The sequence below is a fragment of the Ovis aries genome, chromosome 20 (assembly GCF_016772045.2).
Source record: "Ovis aries strain OAR_USU_Benz2616 breed Rambouillet chromosome 20, ARS-UI_Ramb_v3.0, whole genome shotgun sequence".
Taxonomy (NCBI): Eukaryota; Metazoa; Chordata; class Mammalia; order Artiodactyla; family Bovidae; genus Ovis; species Ovis aries.
Genome location: NC_056073.1, coordinates 22,161,969 through 22,170,099, shown reverse-complemented (window position 1 = coordinate 22,170,099; position 8,131 = coordinate 22,161,969).

Sequence of the window (8,131 nt, the reverse complement as noted above, 5' to 3'; positions counted from 1 at the left end):
TGTTCTCTTCTTCATGAGGTCATCTTGTGAAAAAACTTGCTCCTCCAAGTAAGGGAGTTCCGCTTGCCTAAAGTGTCCGTCTGAGTTTTATTACCTGATAGGCAGCCCAAAGGGAAAGTTAGTACAAGACAGTGTATTTCTTTTAAATACCAAAAACTTGCAAGATATTTTTTTCACTTATTCTCTTGGCTGTTAGTTGTGTGATAAGTCCTTTTCTGCAAGGGAAACTTGAGAATGTATTTTCTCCAGTCGGGCAACTTGTATTCTACTAAAAATCTGTTACTGAAAGGAAGTAGATTCTGCTATTAAAAGAAAGTAGGGATAGGAATAAATACTGGGGTAAAAGTAATGGTTTCTGATGAACTGGTACTCCGGCCACACAAGTATCTATGTATGAGTATCCATGTATCCCCCTTCCTACGTGTAGAAAACATATCTTCTTCAAGAAGCACAATCAAATGTCTTATTCAGTTACTGCATTCCACTCAAAACTGGGTATCCCTGGGTGATACACAACCTTTTCTATGTGATCCATTGGGAAGTCCAATAGTCTGGTGAGTTAAAAAAGTATAGTCATTTCTTTTTCTTACCTGTCCAAAGCCCCTCTCCATACATACCCACCTGATAATTCAAAAGTGTAAAAGAAATTGAATAAGTGCAATAAAAATCTTCATTTAAAAAATTCATTGGTTTATTACGTTTATGAAATAAACCTTGCTGGATAGAAATTTCAAGAACTCCTTGGCCTGACAGTAGGAGAATTTCCTTGATCACACTCTGATTTTCTTCTTTGGAAGGAAGTTACTTCATTATTTTTGGCCCCAGGTTTCATTATCCTGGAAATTTTCTTTTGTTTCCTAATCTTCCATGACATCTTTTGAAACAGATATTGGAAACTGGGCCACTTTAGGCCACTGTACAGCTTTCCTAGTATCATCCTTGCTGGTGAAGTTTAAGAAACCAAGAAATTCTTTATATAATCACACAATTAAAAGCTTTTGAAGACCAGACCGAAGTGATTTTTCAACTTTCTCAAGAATCAAGGTTTCTGATCTATTTAATTCCCTGTGAAAGTGTTCTCGGAAGGACGAATAGTCTTAAAGCAGGATCTTATTTCACTTGCCAGGAACTGAACCTGGCCTCCAGTCCACCAGGTAGACCACCAGCCTAGAGGCTAGAAGCAAAATTCCCTGATTCTTACCCCTCTTTGAAAGCAAAAATGTTTCAAGGAGGCAAAAACTGCAAAACAGATACAAAGTTTATGAATGGAAACACAGCAGGACTGGGAGAGCACACAGAGTAACAGTTGAAGTCAGAAACACATGTAAGAATTAAAGATTTTAAAATTAAAAAAATAAAAAACTAAAAAAAAAAAAAAAAAAGAAGAAGCAGGGTAGAAATACACACCTGGAGAGGAATGTGGGCATCCTGAATGAGGAGGGCAGTAAGGAGATTTAAATCACTTGCATAGGACAGTCCTGTTTTTTTGTTTACCTTTGACCAATTGTTTCTTTTTTCACAGCTGACTGGTCCTAAGACTCTCCCAAAAATGCATGAGGAACTTTTTGCTAAGACAGATCTCACTGCAGAGGTCTATGGCTGTATATCCATATTTATCATGGAATGGCACCTCCTTCCCTTTTTGACCCCTAGTGAGCCTTCCTGCGTTTGTGCAAACAAGGAAGTTTTCCTTAACCCCAGGTGTGGCATCTTATCTCTTTATTGCAGTAGAGCTCAGCTTCTGCCACTAGCTTTGTCCTCAGAGTGTCTGGGTGAGAACAAAGCTTCAGTTTTATTTCATTTGATGAACTCCAGCTGTCCAGCCCAGAAGCCCATCTATCTCTCATGTCAAAAGAACCTCACCCCAAAATCTCTTCTAGCTATAGTTCTTAATCCTTTGACTTCTGCTTTTAATTCACTGGCTTCTTTGCTGGATCCATTTCCTTCTTCCTCATTTTAAGCGCGGTTAACTCGTGGCCCCCTGATGGGGAGGGGGGGGAGGGGAATACCTATAATCACGTATTTGCCTGTGACCTTCCCATATTTTTGTCTGGAAAGTCCACATGGGAGATTTTGAGAAAAATTACTAGTGACATTCTTTCTCTTGCTATTTGTGATATTAAGACAGTTTGCTTTTTCAACTCTGCTCTCATATTCTTGGCCTTCCTCACCTTTCCTGGTCTATTGGCCAATTTAGGTTGCAGACAGCAAGCAGATTGTCCAATATTTCCTGACTGTGCTCATTGTTTGCTTAAAACTGCATGTAACAGCCAAAACATGCGGACATTCTGCTGCTTACTAAACCCTTTCCCTACGCTTTTAGACTTCGTAAGAACGTGTTCAGTCTGCTCCATACCACGAGCAGTGGTTTTACCAATTGCCACAGGAGAAAAATGGTCACCACCTTCCAGCCCTCCATGTTGTTTTACTCACTTTCCTTTACCTGACCCCTAGATGAATGCTCTCATTCATGAGTTATATTAAGGCATTGTCCCTTGTACAGGCAGCAGTGTCTAAACTAGCCAGTCTAACAATGAGCGATTTTCAACTGGGGACAATTTTCCCCACATTTGCAAATAATGGAGACATTTTTGTTTACCACAAATAGGAGAGGTGATGGTGCTGTAGGCATCTTGCGATTGCAGCTAAGGATGCTACAAAACATCCTACAAGACATAGGACAACCTTCACAACAACTATCCACATCAAAATGTCAACATGGAAATTTCTTTCTTCTTCTTGTGACATTCCAGGGTGGTTATGGGTAAGTAGACACTTCTTGAGTTCATCCCAGTACGCAGGCTAGCAGCATCACTGCCATCAGCTGCACCTGGCCTCCATTTCTGGGAGCAGGAACCATACAGAAGCCCTCCTGAAGACTGTCTGAAGAATTAAAGCTCAAAAGCACAAGTAACCCTGCTCAATATTCTATAATCACCCATATGGGGAAAGAACCCCCAAAAAGAAGTAATATGTATGTGTGCTGTTCTGTGTTTAGTCACTCAGTCATGTCAAATTCTTCATGACCCCATAGATTGCAGCCCACCAGGCTCCTTTGTCCACGGGGATTCTCCAGGCAAGAATAGTGGAGTGGGTTGCTATGCCCTCCACCAGAGGATCTTCCCAACCCAGGGATCAAACATTAACAGGCTGAGCCACCAAGGAAGCCCAAGAATACTAGAGTGGGTAGCCTATCCCTTCTTCAGGGGATCTTCCTGATTCAGGATTTAAACTGGGGTCTCCTGCATTGCAGGCAGATTCTTTACCAGCTGAGCTACCCGGGAAGCCCTGAATATATGTAAATGTATGACTAAATCCTGAAGCTAACACAACATTGTAAATCAACTATAGTCCAATAAACTTTTTTAAAAAAAGAATTAAAGCTCATAAAAATGCTTCAGAAGATATAACCTCTCATCATCTGAAAATAAACCTCATCTGGAAACTAATCTCTACCCAAATATGGCCTCTGAATGGATGGATGTTTAAATGAACACACACACAAAATCAGTGTTAGCTTCTGTAATGACTCCTTTCTTGCATTAAAATGTGTTCCAGCTGGTCTTTGCTACCTTTACCAAAAAAGGAAGAAAAGAGAGATTAAAGAGAACATGATGCCCTTCAGTGTTCCCAAGACAGGACACTCTTTCTTCTCAAGACATTCTTCATTTTCCCTGAGGATCCTCATGTCTGTCGAGAGAAGAGCAGAGCAAGGAGTTGATTGAGAATATTTCTGTCAAGAATTCTAGTTAAATTCTATAGATATTTTAGATATTATTTTTTCTCTGAAAACATACACAGTTCTTTTCACAGAAAGCAATAGGCATAAGTGAAATGTGCTATTTATAGTGGTTGATTAAAAATTGCATTCAGTATAGCAAAAATGACCTAAAATATTTTTAAAGATGTGTTTTTAACTGAGGCGGTTACATTTGCTTAAAACATTTAATATTTATTTTCTTATATATTCAAAAAACCTTAGAGTTATTTTGGACACTATGATGTCTTTAGAAGAAACATGACTTTTATAAGCTTATGTGTGTGGAATAAGAGAAAAGAAAAGGTACAATTATTACATGCGAGGCCACCTGAGCTCAGGTACTAAAGGAGGGAGGGAAGGGAATATGGAAGCAGTGGGAAGAGGTCAGGCGGATATTAGAACTGTGACAGAATAATCTGCAAGCGTTGTTGGCCACTTAGAGATGGATTATCAAGAATGCATAGTGATAGAGAATAATTTTGACCACTGTAGTAGAAGTAAGGGATATGATAAAATGCATTTTAGTATTCAGTATTTTAAGAAGCATGCATACAGCAACTGGCTTTAAATTAGATAAATAAGTAATTGCTCAGAAAAACTTCAGGTCTTAAAATAAACCATTAGCAAATAAAGCCTTTAAGTGTACTGCAGAGAGATGATATTTTACCAAAGGGATAAGGCAACCTCGACTTGCCCAGAGAGAAATACCTAGTAGCAAATTCTCAGAGGCTTGTGATTGAGAATACTTAGACCAAACAAACTAAAGGAATCAAAATGCAAGCTGTAGAATAGGATCTAAATGTGTTCTCCCCAGGCTAGCGGCAAGAACACCCAGAAACTTGCTAGAAATGCAGACTACTGGGCCACCCACCAGACCTACTGACTCACAAGCTTTGGGTAGAATCCAGCAATCTGTGTTTTAACAAGCTCCCTAGTGTTCCTATCTCAGCTATTCTGAGAACCACTGGTATGGAATAAAGATCACTTTAAAGGGGAAACAGGAACCAGTGGTCATCACACTATTTCCATGTTAGTCGAGGCAAATAATTTCACTTTTCTGAGTGCACGTATCTGGAAAAAAATGTTATATTATTCGTATGTTATGTGAGGTTCCTTCTAGTTCCCAAATTACATGGCTCTGAATTCCTTTTTGGTATATTTGAAACTACAAGACTCTTGAAAAAGAGGGGAAAAGGACCAAGAGCTAATAGACACTAAACCGAAAAGGGGAAGAACATCAGAAATTTGGCTCTCAAAGATAAATTTCCTTGCAATTTGACTGTACTTTGTGTATATGAAAGTGATTTCCTCTGAACTACAGTGTCTTGAGAGCTTAATGAAGTACAAATAGAATGAAATACAGTGAAATATACTGAATTGCTTTTTGCCTTATTAGAGTCATTTAGATAAAGAGAAGATGAGTCCAAAGTTCATGTCTGCAGGAGAAAATTGATTATTCACAGAGGATACTTGGATACTTGTACATTTTAGGATTTCCTTTTATTTTTTTTTTTCTTGTGTGGCTTTGGTGGATGTTTAAAGCTCTGATTTGGTTGCTTGTGAAGATAGAAATATAGAGTAGAAAGAGGCTTGGTGTTCATGGAATGCGCTCTTCTAGAGTTTAAATTGGTGCATGCATCATTTTTTCAACTAGGAAACATCATCTGCAACTGAGAAGAATATGGATTTAACTGGACACGCCTAGATATTACCACTGAAAGAAGCCTTACTTTAATTTCCACTGCCCAATCCACACATCCACAGGAAGGAATCAACCCTTGGGACATTTGTTTCTTTATGCAAACCACTTGTTTCATGCTAAGATTATTGGGACTTTTATTGTTTACATACCCATCTCTCCCAGCTCTGGACAGTCAGAGTTTACATCTTACGAAAAGGCTCTACTCCAGGGTACCCTAGCACAGTATTTAGCACATTGAAGGTTTCTGTTGATCATGTTGTATTTTATAAACTGAAAGTGTAGCTCACATGATATTTGAAGACAAGTGGTAAAACACAAATTGCTCAGTGAGAGCAGAAATGTAACAATGTTTCTAGTGCCGCATAAAAGGAAATTCACTTTCACGATCAGGAAGTTTTTTTTAACTTTCAAAAGAAACTGAATATTCTACTTAGTATGCTACAGAAAGAAAGCAAGCTGGCTAGGATACAGAACGATCAATTACTAGAGAAAAACAGAAAGATTTTTAACTTGTATATAACTGATGGGCACTTGGAGAAGGAAATGGCAACCCACTCCAGTATTCTTGCCTGGAAAATTCCATGGACAGAGGAGGCTGGCAGCCTACAGTCCATGGGGTCGCAGAATCAGACAAGACTGAAGCGACTTAGCACCAATGAAAACTTATTACTGAAAATCACAAGAATTTGATATCTATAATAAACACTCTGCATATTTTACCAGAGAAAAGATATATGTATCCTTAATTTCTTGTCTACAAAGTGGAAATGATATTAAGGTGTTAGTTATGTGTGTTTATGTGAAGATGATAGGAGACAGTATTTCTAATGCAATCATTACAGTGTTTGGCAGAAAGTTCTAAGTATGTAAGCTTCTTATATCATTAGTAGTAGAATGGTTCATCTTTGGATTAAGAATATTTTCACAATATCAGAGTTCCCTTGGAAAGACGAAACATTTGCATGAAATAATATATATTTAACAAAGATATAAGCCTTAATAAAAATATTTTGATCCTTCCTCAAATTATGCTTATAACAAGCAAAGAATTAGAGAAAGCACTTTTAGTAGAACTGGCCTATAAAAGATAATTAGAGGAAAAGCATGTCTTCTCAGAAGGGAAGGTGAAGGTGGCCTGAAAAATCAGAATTATTTCCCCAAAACTGACAAAACTATTGCTACTTAAATTCTTTTGAATAGTGTAAAAGTGGCCAATGCAAAAAAGAAATCCCTCAATTATATTTTCCTGTGGTCCTGAAAATGTTATGATTGAGGTTTCCAGGGCTGGAAAGACCACTACTGCTAACACAGGTTTGTTTAAAGGTTTAAGAGGACTGAGAATTTCAAATCTGAAGGTGAGACTTGGCAGAAAACCTTGCCAACAAAACAGAAATAGCTTGAATACAGTGTGATATAGAATTTGTGTTTTGCATAAGATATTCCAAACAAAAATCCATACTCACCCTCCTCAGAATGGTCAAACTGAGAAAGTGAATCAAACTGCATTAGACATACTGGGATATTGCCGACAGACCAAAGATGTCAGTGAAAATAACCTAAAAATATCTGGCAAACTTGGATGATATGCCTAAAACTGAAGCCAGAGAATTTACTCCTAACCTTTCAGTTTCTCAGTTGGGAATTCCTTGGAGGCACGCAGTGGTGTTTTGGAACCTACTTTTGTAATTTATAATATAAGGAATTGCATCCTTATTTGAATTCCAAACGCTTTTTACATGCATATCTTTTACACTATAATGACAGTACTCAGTTCAGTTCAGTTCAATCTCTCAGTCATGTCCGACTCTTTGCAACACCCTGAATAGCAGCACGCCAGCCCTCCCTGTCCATCACCAACTCCTGGAGTTTACCCAAATTCATGTCCATCGAGTCAGTGATGCCATCCAGCCATCTCATCCTCTGTTGTCCCCTTCTCCTCCTGCCCCCAATCCCTCCCAGCATCAGGGTCTTTTCCAATGAGTCAACTCTTTGCATGAGGTGGCCAAAGTATTGGAGTTTCAGCTTCAGCATCAGTCCTTCCAATGAACACCCAGGACTGGTCTCCTTTAGGATAGACTGGTTAGATCTCTTTGCAGTCCAAGGAACTCTCAAGAGTCTTCTCCAACACCACAGTTCAAAAGCATCAATTCTTCGGTGCTCACCTTTCTTCACAGTCCAACTCTCGCATTCATACATGACCACAGGAAAAACCAGAGCCTTGACTAGATGGTCCTTTGTTGACAAAGTAATGTCTCTGCTTTTGAATATGCTATCTAGGTTGGTCATAACTTTCCTTCCAAGGAGTAAGCGTCCTTTGATTTCATGGCTGCAATCACCATCTGCAGTGATTTGGGAGCCCAAAAAATAAAGTCTGACACTGTTTCCACTGTTTCCCAACTATTTGCCATGAAGTGATGGGACCAGATGCCATGATCTTCGTTTTCTGAATGGTGAGCTTTAAGCCAACTTTTTCACTCTCCTCTTTCACTTTCATCAAGAGGCTTTTTAGTTCCTCTTCACTTTCTGCCATAAGGGTGGTGTCATCTGCATATCTGAAGTGATTGATATTTCTCCCGGCAATCTTGATTCCAGCTTGTGCTTCTTCCAGTCCAGTATTTCTCATGATGTACTCTACATAGAAGTTAAATAAGCAGAGTGACAATATACAG